This window comes from Rhinoderma darwinii, chromosome 4 (assembly GCF_050947455.1).
Source record: "Rhinoderma darwinii isolate aRhiDar2 chromosome 4, aRhiDar2.hap1, whole genome shotgun sequence".
NCBI lineage: Eukaryota > Metazoa > Chordata > Amphibia > Anura > Rhinodermatidae > Rhinoderma > Rhinoderma darwinii.
This window is the reverse complement of record NC_134690.1, coordinates 285,206,684-285,219,166: the sequence shown is the minus strand read 5'-3', so window position 1 is coordinate 285,219,166 and position 12,483 is coordinate 285,206,684. Positions and strand designations below refer to the sequence as shown.

Genomic DNA, 12,483 nt, shown 5'->3' with positions numbered 1-12,483 from the left:
TGTGACTGGTGACATGATCGCCGGGTGCCGTTACTTACAGACTGCTGCTGGGTCTAACAAGACCCAGCACAGCCCTATTAGTGACAATAGTCACTATGAGAGGGCTGATTTCCCCTGTAACTGGGGCTGCTGTGCAGCTCCAGTTACAGTGGAAAAACATGGTGTAAAAGAAAGAAAAAAAATATATAAAGTTCCCCAACGGTCTTTTTTGACCTTTGAGGGACAGACCATAGTAATAAAAAAATAATAAAGTAAAGTGCAAAAAAAAATAAAATAAATAAATACACATAAAATACCCACCCCCAAAAAAACAGTTCCCCCCGCCAATCATTGTTGTAACGCTAGCGCTGACCCAATTACCCTAATATAGACATGTAATATATTAAAATTTACGGTAGACAATGACGATCACAAATAAAATGTCTATTTTAGGGTAAAACTATGTTATTACCAAAAAAAATAGCTGAAACGTAAAAAAGCTTATTTTTTTACTATTATTTTCAAACTTTATGAATAAAAATTCTAAAATAGCAAAAAAGGAGTGTATAAAAACAATAAAAAATGAAATCTGCATTGTCTACGGAAAAAACGTTGCAAAAATCACGTCGTTAGCGCAACTAATAAAAAAGTTATAGCCATTTAACTAACGCGTGCTAAAAAGGGCTAAACGATGTCTGGTCCTGAAGGCGCAAAATAGCCCGGTCCTGAACTGGTTAAGGTACCTGTTCAGTTCTAAAAGTGGCTTTTAGGAGCCTATATATTAGAAACCCCCATAAAACACCCCATTTTAAAAACTAGACCCCTTAAAGTATTCAAAACAGCATTTAGAAGTTTTTTTTAACCCTTTATGCATTTCACAGGAATTAAATTAAAGTGGATGTGAAATTTGCAAATTTCATTTTTCTTGCGGAATTTCAATTTTATTCCATTTTTTTCTGTATCACAGGTTTTACCAGAGAAATACTACTAAATATGTGTTGCCCAGATTCTGCAGTTTTTAGAAATGTCCCACATGTGGCTCTAGTGTTCTCGTGGACTAAAACACAAGCCCCAGAAGCAAAGAAGCACCTAGTGCATTTTGAGGCCTCTTTTTTATTAGAATATATTTTAGGCAGCATGCCAGGTTTGAAGAGGTGTGGAGGTGCCAAAACAGTGGGAATCCCCCAGAAGTGACCCCATTTTGGAAACTACACCCCTCAAGGAATTAATTTATGGGTGCTGTGACCATTTAGACCCAACAGTTGTTTCACAGAATTTATTTGACTTGGGCTGTGAATTGACAAAAAGGTAATTTTTTCCAATGAGATGTCGTTTTGGCTAAAAATGTCTTATTTTCACAAGGAATAAAATACCCCATTTTGTTGCCAAATTTGTCCTGAGTGCGGCAATATCCCAGTTGTGGTGATAAACTGCCGTTTGGGCCCATGGGGGGGCTCAAAAGGAAAGGACCACCATTTTGCCTACTGGGGATTTCATGGTGCTAAGTCATGTATGCAGAAGCCCCTGAGGTACCAGTACAGTTGAAACCCCCGAGAAGTGACCCCATTTTAAAAACTACACCCCTTGAGGCCTTCATGTAGAGGTGTAGTGAGCATTTTGACCGGAGACATACACCCCATAAACTGTAATGTGGGTTCTCCCGGGCATGGCAACACCTTCAATGTGGCTGTTATCAGCTGCCTGGGCACACAGCAGGGCTCAGAAGGGAAAGATGAGGGGGATAAGCTGTGCGGAGTGCATCAGGGTAAGTAAAAGTGGGGTAGATTAAAAATTAAGGGATGTATGATACATTTTAAAACACTCTTTCATACAGAGCCTTAGTTTTTCGGGACACGTGTCACATTGATATATTGTGTCCTTCCTTATCCCCCTCTTATAGTAGACTTTACACCTCTTGACTTTTTCCCTTCTTGCCAGTTTGGGGAACTTCTCGGTATGATGTGAACGGCCAGCTGCTTATACCACACCGCATGGCGCTGTAGGGCTTCAGGACTTGATCTGACAAGTCCACCCCTCCCATGTACCTATTGTAGTCCAGGATGCAGTCTGGTTTGGGGGTCTCTGTACTGGTACATGTGTACTGGTGTGGCATCTCTCCTGTCCTTGTATTTGACACACAATATGTTGCTGCTAGATTGTGCCCTGAGTGTTTGCCCAAGCAGTCTTAGGGAAGCCTCTCAGATTTCTTCTAGCAGTGCCGCAGGACTGGAGGCGAGGCACTTGAAGAGTGGGACGCTGGTATAAAAATTATCCCGGTAGAGGTGGTAACCCTGGTCCAGCAGTGGGTGCACCAAATCCCACACAATTTTTGCATTAACTCCCAGTAAGGGGGGGGATTCTGGGGGCTGAATACTGGTGTCCTTCCCTTCATATATCCTAAATCTGTAGGTATACCCCGATGCACTCTCGCACAGCTTATACATCTTCACACCATACCTTGCCCTCATACCCGGCAGGTACTGGCAGAATTGAAGCCTCCGTTTAAAATGTACTAAGGACTCATCAATAGAAAACACACTTCTCGGGGGTGAATGCTTAGGAAAATCGGGCACTGAAACGGTCTAATAAGGGTCTGAATTTATACAAACCGTTAAAATTGGGGTCATCTCGGGGTGGGCACGGCTCATTACAGTATAATGTAAGAAATTAAAGTATTGCCTCATTTTTATTTTTTTTTAGGTTCCAGTTCAGTTCTGAAGTTGCTTTGAGGGGCCTATATATTAGACACCCCTATCAAACACCCCATTTTAGAAACTAGACCCCTCAAAGTATTCACAACATATAGAAAGTTTATGAACCCTTTAGGGGTTTCACAGGAATTTAGAGCAAAGTAGAGGAGAAATTTCCTTTTTTTTTTTTTGTCACAAAATCATTTATTCCACTTTTTTCTGTAAAACAGAAGGTTTTACCAGAGTAACGCAACTCAATACTTATTGCCCAGATTCTGCAGTTTTGAGAAATATCCCACATGTGGCCCTAGTGCGGTAATGGACCGAAGCACCGGCCTCCGAAGCACAGGAGCACCTAGTGGATTTTGAGGCCTCCTTTTTATTAGGCACCATGTCCGGTTTGAAGAGGTCTTGTGGTGTCAAAACAGTGGAAACCCCCCAAAAGTGACCCCATTTTGGAAACTAGACCCCTTGAGGAATTCATTGCCGTTTTCATGGGGTGCATGCGGCTTTTTGATCCGTTTTTATTCTATTTTTAAGAGGCGTGGTGACTAAAAAACAGCAATTCTACTATTGATTTTTTATTCTATTTTTTTACAGCGTTCACCGTGCGCTATAAATGACATTCACTTTATTCTGCGGGGCGATAAGATTACGGCGATACCCTATGTTTAGTTTTTTTTTAATGGCTTATGGCGTTTGCACAATAAAATACGTTTTGTAAAAAATCATTCACTTTTTGTGTTGCCTTATTCTAAGAGCCATAATTTTTTTATTTTTCCATCAAGAAAGCCGTGCGAGGACTTATTTTTTGCGTAACGAACTGTAGTTTCTATCAATACCATTTTTAGGTACATGCAACATTTTGATCTCTTTTTATTCCATTTTTTAGGAGGTGAAGTGACCAAAAAAAATTGTGATTCTGGTACGGTTTATTATTATTTTCTTTTATGGCGTTCATCGCGCGGGATAAATAACGAAATAATTTTGTAGTTCAGGCCGTTACGGACACGGCGATACCAATTATGTATAGTTTGTTTATTTTAATAATAAAGACTGATAAGGTAAAAGGGGTGATTTTTACTTTTATTTTCTTATTTTTACACAACTTTTTTTTTACTTTATTACTTTGTCCCACTAGGGGATTTGAGGGCAGGAGGCCCTGATCGCTATTCTAATACACTGCACTACATGCGTAGTGCAGTGTATTAGAACTGTCAGCTACTCACTGACAGCAAGCATAGTGGGTCCTGACTGTCAGGACCCACTAGGCTTCCGTCGATGGCATAGCTGGACGCCATTGTTAGGTGTCCGGTCGCCATAGTCACCATCGCCGGCCGCTATCATGTAGCAGGCCGTCGATGGCGGATTAACCCCTAAGAAGCCGCGATCGCTATTGAACGCGGCTTCTGAGGGGTTAATCTGCGGGGACCACCACGATCGGTCCCTGCACATTGAGCTGTGATAGACTGCTGTCGGAAACAGCAGCTATCACAGCTCATGAACGCGCCCCGCACGAACGGCGCCGTGTTCCATCCGTGACATACTATTATGTCATGGAGCGCGAACGATGCACTTACTATGACATAATGGTATGTCCTGGAGCGTTAAGGGGTTAACAAGCGCGGTGAACACCGTAAAAACGTAAATAATTTAAACAGCCAAAATCGCAGTTTTTTTGGTCACCTAAGCTCTCCAAAACAATTTAAAAAAATAAAAACCACAATACAACTTTTTATGTACCAAAAAAATGGTACCAATAAAAACTACAGCTCGTCCCACAAAAAATAAGACCTCCCATCATTCAATCAACTGAAAAATAAAAAAAGTTATGGCTCTCAGAATGTGGTGAAACAATTTTTATTTTAACAAATAGATTTTTCTTTGTAAAAGTAGTATAATATAAAAAAAAAAAAACACAATATCAATTTGGTATCACCATAATTGTATTGAGCCACAGAATAAAGTAAAGTTTGTTTTTACCGCACGGCAAAAACTGTAAAAACGAAAAGCCCAGTACTTTTGTGATGGCACTTTAAATGGTGTCAATAGAAACTACAATTCCTCCCGCAAGAAGAAAAAAAAAAACAGTTATGGCTCTTGGAAGGCGGGTAGTGAAAAAACGAAAATAAGAAAGCAAAAAATGCAACAGTCCTGAAAGGGTTAATTCATTTCTAATGAAAAAATAAAAATGTTTGACCACATGTGGGGTATTTCCGTACTCAGGTGAAATTGCTTTACAAAAATCTGTGCTCCAAAATCCAAATGGCGCTCCATCCATTGAGCCCTGCTGTGGGTCCAATCAGCAGTTTATTACCACATATGGGATATTGCCATAATTGGGAGACGTTGCTTTACAAATGTTGTGGTTCTTTTTTTTCTTTATTCATTGTAAAGATTTAAAAGTTCTATATTTTTTCAGAAAAACAATAGATTTTAAATTTTTACAGACCAATTCCAATATATTTAGCGAAAAACCTGTGTGGTCAAAATGCTAACTATACCCCTAGATAAATTCCTTGAGGGGGTGTAGTTTCCAAAATGGGGTAACTTTTGGGGTATTGCCACTGTTTTGGTACCACAAAACCTCTTCAAACTTGACAAGGTGCCTAAAATATACTCTAAAAAAAAAAAAAAAAAAAAGGGGAGGCCCAAAATCCACTGGGTGTTCCTTTGCTTCTGAGGCCAGTGTTTCAGTCCATTACCACACTAGGGCCACATGTGGGATATTTCTAAAAACTGCAGAATCTGGCCAATAAAATATTGAGTTGCATTTCTCGGGTAAAACCTTCTGTGTTACAAAAAAACAAAAAAAAAAAAAAAAAACGTATTAGAAATGAATTTCGGCAAAAAAAATAAAAGCCTAAATTCCTGTAAAACGCCTAAAGGGTTAAAACACTTTGTGAATGCTGATTCGTATAACTTGAGGGGTGCTCTTTTTAAGATGGGGTGGGGTGACTTCTGGGGATTTTCTAATATATAAGGACCTCAAAACCACTTCAGAACTGAACTTGTCCCTGGAAAAATTGCCTTTTGAAATTTTCTTCAAAATATGAGAAATTGCTGCTAAAGTTCTAAGCCTTGTAACGTCCTAGAAAAATATAAGGACGTTCAAAATACAATGCAAATATAAAGTAGACATATGGGAAATGTTAACTAGTAACTATTTTGCGTGGTATTACGATCTGTTTTACAAGCAGATACGTTTAAATTTAGAAAAATGCAAATTTTTGCAATTTTTTCTCAAAATTTGTGTTTTTTCAGAAAAAAAATACCAAAATTATCGACCAAATTTTTTTACTAACATAAACTACAACATGTCACGAGAAAACAGTCTCAGAATCGCTTGGATAGGTAAAAGCATTCCAATGTTATTACCACATAAAGTGACATGTCGGATTTGAAAAAAGGTAAAAAAAAACAAAAAAACGGCTGTGTCCTTAAAGGAACAGTGTCACGAAAAAAAAAAAATTTTTACATCAGTTTGATTTTAGTGTTTTATTAAAAACTTTTATATTTGTGTGTTTGTGTTTTACTTTTTTTTAATTTTTTCACTTTTTCTTCCCTATGGGGGCTGCCATTTTTTTTTCCATTTCTGTATGTGTCGATTAACGACACATACAGACATGGAATACGGCAGCTACAGTCCCATAGTGAATGCGAACTGGGCCCGTTCCATCCACTATGCTGTACGCCGTCTGTGTGGGAATGGCGCATGCGCCCTCCCACACAGTCCAAGTTGAACTGTGCGCCGTCCGGCGCCATTTTCCTGTATACCGGAAGTCGCGGCCGGACAGTAAGATTACTACTTCCGGTCGCGGCTTCCGGACTTGTGCACTTGGAGCGGCGGTAGCAGACGGAACGGACGGACCGGAGGGAGCGGCGGCGACTGGAGCAGGCAAGTTATTTCTGTGTATGTAAGTGTTTTACTGTGTGTTTACTAGTGTATGTAAACCTACTACACTGTGTGTTAGCTCAAAAAATTGCGACACACAGTGTAGGAGGTTTGACCGTTCAATCCCCTCGTTTCTCCCGGCACTAGCCAGGATAAAGGAGGGGGGGATTCTGAGAGCTCACTAGAGCGAGTGAGTTTTCTCAAATTTTGCAGCATAAAGCAATGCGGTTGCTTTACCACATGCAATGCTGCAATTTTGGGAATTGCTCCATCTAGTGACTAGCACTGGAAAATATGATAAATTCGAATCTAATTTATAATATTTCCTGACTCATGAAAAAAATTAGAACAATGTTTAATCACCTATACACTAATTGTTTAACTAAAAAAAAAAAAGACATTAGACTGCTGTAGTGACACCACTATAGCACAGCAGGGAGGTATCTCCCCGCTCTGCTATGTGCTAGCTCGCTGAAGGAGCGGAATCCCCGTGTGTTCGGGGATTCCGCTCCTGGACAGAGCGCTTGATTTCTCTGTCCATATCTGGGCAGTGACATCAGGGGAAACTCCTGAAGCGGAATCCCCGAACACATGGGGATTCCCCTTCAGGAGTTGCCGCTGATGTCACTGTCCAGATCTGCCCGGCCCGGAACGGATGCAAAAATAATGCAAACCGGCCGGGAAAAATGGCCGATTTTACCGGCCGATACTCGGGCGGGACCCGGTCGTGTGAATCTCGCCTAACTTCTCTATGGGGGCTGCCATTTTGTTTTTCATCTCTGTAGGTGTCGATTAACGACAAATACAAAAATGGAATACGGCAGCTACAGGGCATAGGAGTCAATGAACGGGAGCCGTTCCATTGACTCTGCCCTCTGGCTCTGTACTGCGCAGACGCAGGTCAGAGTCACACAGAGCAGAGCAGCTGTTTGCAGGGAGATAGCAGACGCCATCATGAAGACCAGCTGCACTGCAGGTAAGAGGTGTGTCTCGGTCTGTCCCACTCTCACAGACCCCCCGCTCTCGTGACCCCCGACGCCCCCCCCCCCAACGGGACCCCCCGCTAACAGCCCGCCCCCCACTGTATGAAGAACACATGATGCGACTGTACAGGGAAAGCCCTGAACGGTAAGGGTATGTTCACACGAGGGCGTCCGTAAAGTCTGAAATTACGGGGATGTTTCAGCCTGAAAACATCCCCGTAATTTCAGCCGTACCGGCATGTGCAGGCGCTTGAACGCCGCGTCAATTACGGACGTAATTGGCGCTGCTATTCATTGGAGTCAATGAATAACGGCTCCAATTACGGCCAAAGAAGTGACAGGTCACTTCTTTGACGCGGGCGTCTATTTACGCGCCGTCATTTGACAGCGGCGCGTAAATTACGCCTCGTGTGAACAGACAAACGTCTGCCCATTGCTTTCAATGGGCAGATGTTTGTCAGCGCTATTGAGGCGCTATTTTCGGACGTAATTCGGGGCAAAAACGCCCGAATTACGTCCGTAAATAGGCCGTGTGAACATACCCTAAATCTCTCTAGTTGTGCCGAGACTGTTTGGGGATGTGACTAATGAACCTCTCAGTACAACTAGAGAGATTTACCGTTGAGGGTCCGTGCGTCCGTGTGCTGTGTGTTGAAACAAGGCACAGCACACAGACCCATTGATTTCAATGGGGCCATGCACACGTTTGATTTTTCACGCAGCGAGTCCGCTGAGTGAAACTCACTGCATGACCTATATTGGTGCGTTATCACGCACCTATGTGCCCATTGAGATCAATGGGTGCCTAATTTTCGCATCAATTCAATTGAAAATCTAAAAAAATAAAAATGTGCTTTGCGAGTGCGTGAATAACGCATGCCACTTGCTAAGCACACTTATGCATAACGCAACACACGGACCAGATTCACACGTGTGAATCTGATACGCTCGTGTGAATGAGGCCTTATAGTGGAGTGTCGACTTAGGCTAGTGACAGTGTGGTGGGCCCAGGTTCTGAACAGACGCCACCAATGCGCTGTACTGCTACAGCGGTTTGCGGGAACCACCTGCTCAGCGCAACTCTTGGTACGTTGCAGAATACGAAGAGATTTATATAAAAAAAAAATATTTAAAAAAAAAAAAAAAAAAAAAAAAAGAGGATTGGATTCAATTGTAAACAGTTTCCTGTTTCCAACCTTTATGCAGGGCTCCCATGTAGCGTAAACGCTGCGGAATTTCCACAAAACAATTCCGCAGCATATACAGTAGTAGGAAAGTGGATGAGATTTAGTAAATCTCATGCCCACGCTGGGGACAAAAAAAACGCAGCGTAAACGTTAATAAATTGACCTGCGGTGCGGAACTTAGCACTTCAATTCATGCTGCGTTTTTATTGATTTTCTGTTGCGGGTTTTCCCCATTGAATTCAAAGGAGACGTCAAACCCGCAACAGAAATCAATCACAAGCTGCAGCATCACATGGCCTGGAACGTCATCATGGGAGGCCAGAGCGGACATCAAAGGAGGGAGGAGTAAGTAGGAGCTCTTTTTTACGCAGCAGAAATTCCGTTTGAAAAACTTCACCACAACGTGGTGTAATTCTTCGGCCTGAAATGTTGCCGGTTCCAGGTCGGATACGTTGTGTGATTTTATTTTATTTTTACGCAGCTTATCAGACCCATGGGAACCCAGCCTTATGGGACGGACAGAAATAGCCAAGCACTATACTCGGCTGTTTCCGTCATTCCTATAGACTTTGATCATGCGCACTGCTACTCAGTTCAAGCTCCTCCTCACTGCAGGAATCTGGGGGTTCAGGACCCCTGTTCTCACAATGGGTGGGGATCTCAGCGATCAGACAATTATCACCTATCCTGAGGATAAGGGATAATTGACGATTCTGGGAATACCCCTTTAACATTTCCGTCGAAGTTCCAGATATTGGAATGGCCGACGTTGGGTGAACAAAGCCTTGCAGAGACATAGGTACCTGTATATTGCTGTTTGCATAAGCCATCTTTGCAAGAGTGTTAACAGAAGGCGTTACCATATTGGACGTCAACTTTCTTTTTTTAAATAAATTTCTCTGCAAATTTTTTAAAACTCCAGTACATAATCAGTTTGAGAAGACAAATCAAAAGTAAAAACAAATATGGCTGCACTTCTTGGCGTCAGGTATGAAAAACACGTACATAAAACGGATTATAAACCTTAGGCTACTGCTCTATATATGAACATTACGTTTTTAGTAGAAATACTTTTGAAAATAATGCATATGCCAGGCTATATACAGAAAACAGCAACTACAGGGAATCTTGCCCAACATGTTCCAGTTAGAACAACCCGGTACATAAGACATGTTTGACACCGCCAAAAGGTAAGGACATAAATAACAATGCATGGAAGGACGCTGTGCATGGCATACGCGCTGTCTAATATGTGCCAGTGTGACCTCACAATCGAGGAGTGGGGTGAATGAAATCATTGCGCAGAACTTTCTTCTTGTCCCATTTCTAAATCACCATGTCGGTCCCGTATCTGACAGAGCGTCAGGCCAGTACAGGTGAAAACTACACCTACAGGCGCTGCTGTGCTCCACTCGGAGATGGGGGTGGGGAGCGCGTACACCTCGGCTCAGGTAGGGAGGCCAGTCATGCACACGTATGACAGACACAGAAGGCCAGCCACACACAAGTGTCAATGACAGGCCTAGAGCCGGGGCCTACAGCTAATCACCGCCCACCTCCCCCTCCTCCGCTCAGGCCTGGGCCCACTTCCCCAGTAGGCCTAAAAACCTCAACGGTTATCCGCGCTCACCTCACAGTCTTCTCCTCCGCCGCCAGCTCGGATATGGGGCCGGCGGGACGCCCGCGACACCCCTCCGTCAGCCTCCTAGCGAAGCCAACTCGGTCCAGCGGGGGGGGAGGGGGGACAAGCGTCGTTTCTGCTGCCCCGGCCCGGCAATCTTACCGCCACCTCCCCCCCTCCGCCGTACTGCAATGTCCCGGCCTCAAAATCCTGTCAGGCCCAGTCCAGAATGTCCCGCGCTCCGCCAGCGGAACCAAGCGCCTCTGACGTCACAGGCCCCGGAACGTAACGGTCCCTCCTCTAGCTAGAGTTCTGTCTATGACTCCTCTGCTTGCAGTCAGGAGGCGAAACCAAAATACTGGCAGAGCGAAATATGGCGGACGAGAGCCAAGCGAGATCCCGCGAGAGGATGATGGGGGAAGACTTGCCGTGGTGACGCGACTGTGTCCCCTCCTGCCCGGTGTTACCAGAGTCACTGCAAGCTGTGTCTGACAGCCACTCCAACATGCAGTAGTACACACACGGCATTCACAGACATTGCAGTACATTCATGATACAGTGAGGGAATAGGAAAACGCGTTTGTGTAAGGGTGGGACCCCTAATGGTATATGTCCCGGTACAGGTAGTGTCACTGAATAGATGATATTTAGACAGGAGGTAGTTGTTAACTCAAACTTCATTTCAGGCCGGCACCAATGGTGCACGGGCCACACAAATAAATGTTTTCCAATAAGACACAACAATGTCACTGCTATGTAAGCTTGCCACCTGGCCAGAATCCACATCAAGTGGCTGGTACCAGTAAAAGTTAGGCCTTGTTCACATGGCGCTCAAAAACAAAAACACACTAGCATGAAGAATAGGCTTGACGCTTTTTTTTTTTAACACGATGCATTTAAAAAAAAAAAAAAAATATTAGTGTAAAAAAAAAATAAAAAAAAAAAAAAAAATGTATGCACCGCATTGTGCTTTCCCATTGATGTCAATTTAAAGAGGCTCTGTCACCAGATTATAAGTGCCTTATCTCCTACATAATCTGATCGGCGCTGTAATGTAGATAACCGTGGTTTTTATTTTGAAAAACGATCATTTTTGAGCACTTTTAGATTTATACTAATTGGTTTCTTAATTCCCAATAGGGCGTTTAACTTTTGACTAAGTGGGCGTGGTAAAGAGAGGTGTATGACGCTGTCCAATCAGCGTCATACGCTTATCTCCATTCATGTCAATTTGTACTCAGCACAGCGTGATCTCGCGAGATCACGCTGTGCGTCATATACACCCACATTAACCCCTTCCCGCTCCTTGACGTACTATTACGTCATGGCAGCTGTATCGTTCGCGCTCCATGCCGTAATAGTACGTCTCGGGAGTAACGGCCGTTTCGGCCGTCCTCCCGACACATACAGGAGCTGTGACGCTGCTGTCTTGTTCAGCAGCTGTCACAGCTCCTACAGCGGGGACCGATCGCTGTGTCCCCGCTGATTAACCCCTTAAAAGCCGCGTTCTATAGAGATCGCGGCTTTTTAGGGGTTAAGCTGCCATCGCCGGCCTGCTACGCGATAGCGGCCGGCGTTGGTGACTATGGCAACCGGACACCAAACAATGGCGTCCGGCTATGCCATAGACGGAAGCCTAGTGGGTCCTGACAACGTCAGGACCCACTATGCTTGCTGTCAGTGAGTAGCTGACAGTTCTAATACACTGCACTACGCATGTAGTGCAGTGTATTAGAATAGCGATCAGAGCCTCCTGCCCTCAAGTCTCCTAGTGGGACAAAGTAATAAAGTAAAAAAAGATGTGTAAAAATAAGAAAATAAAAGTTTTAAAAGTAATAAAAGTAAAAGTCCCACTTTTTCCCTTATCAGTCCTTTATTATTAATAAAAATATATAAACAAACAAATAAACTATACATAATTGGTATCGCCGCGTCCGTAACGGCCTGAACTACAAAATTATTTTGTTATTTATCCCGCACGGTGAACGCCGTAAAAAAAAATATTAATAAACCGTACCACAATCACAATTGTTTGGTCACTTCACCTCCCAAAAAATGGAATAAAAAGAGATCAAAAAGTCGCATGTACCTAAAAATGGTCCTGATGGAAAATACAGTTCGTTACGCA

General features: G+C 43.2%; 1 protein-coding gene across 3 annotated transcripts in view; it reads right to left on the bottom strand.

The window, feature by feature from the left end:
* TAB2 (TGF-beta activated kinase 1 (MAP3K7) binding protein 2) overlaps positions 1–10,790 on the bottom strand; it is an 81,682-nt gene extending 70,892 nt beyond the window's left edge. For 2 of the 3 annotated variants that reach the window (XM_075862572.1, XM_075862574.1), the window contains exon 1: positions 10,365–10,789. The gene's annotated coding sequence lies outside the window, so the exon portion shown is untranslated. Of the gene's footprint in view, positions 1–10,364 lie in introns of all 3 variants that reach the window. The other variant, XM_075862573.1, reaches the window with a different exon arrangement.
* Between the last annotated feature and the right edge of the window lie 1,693 nt (positions 10,791–12,483).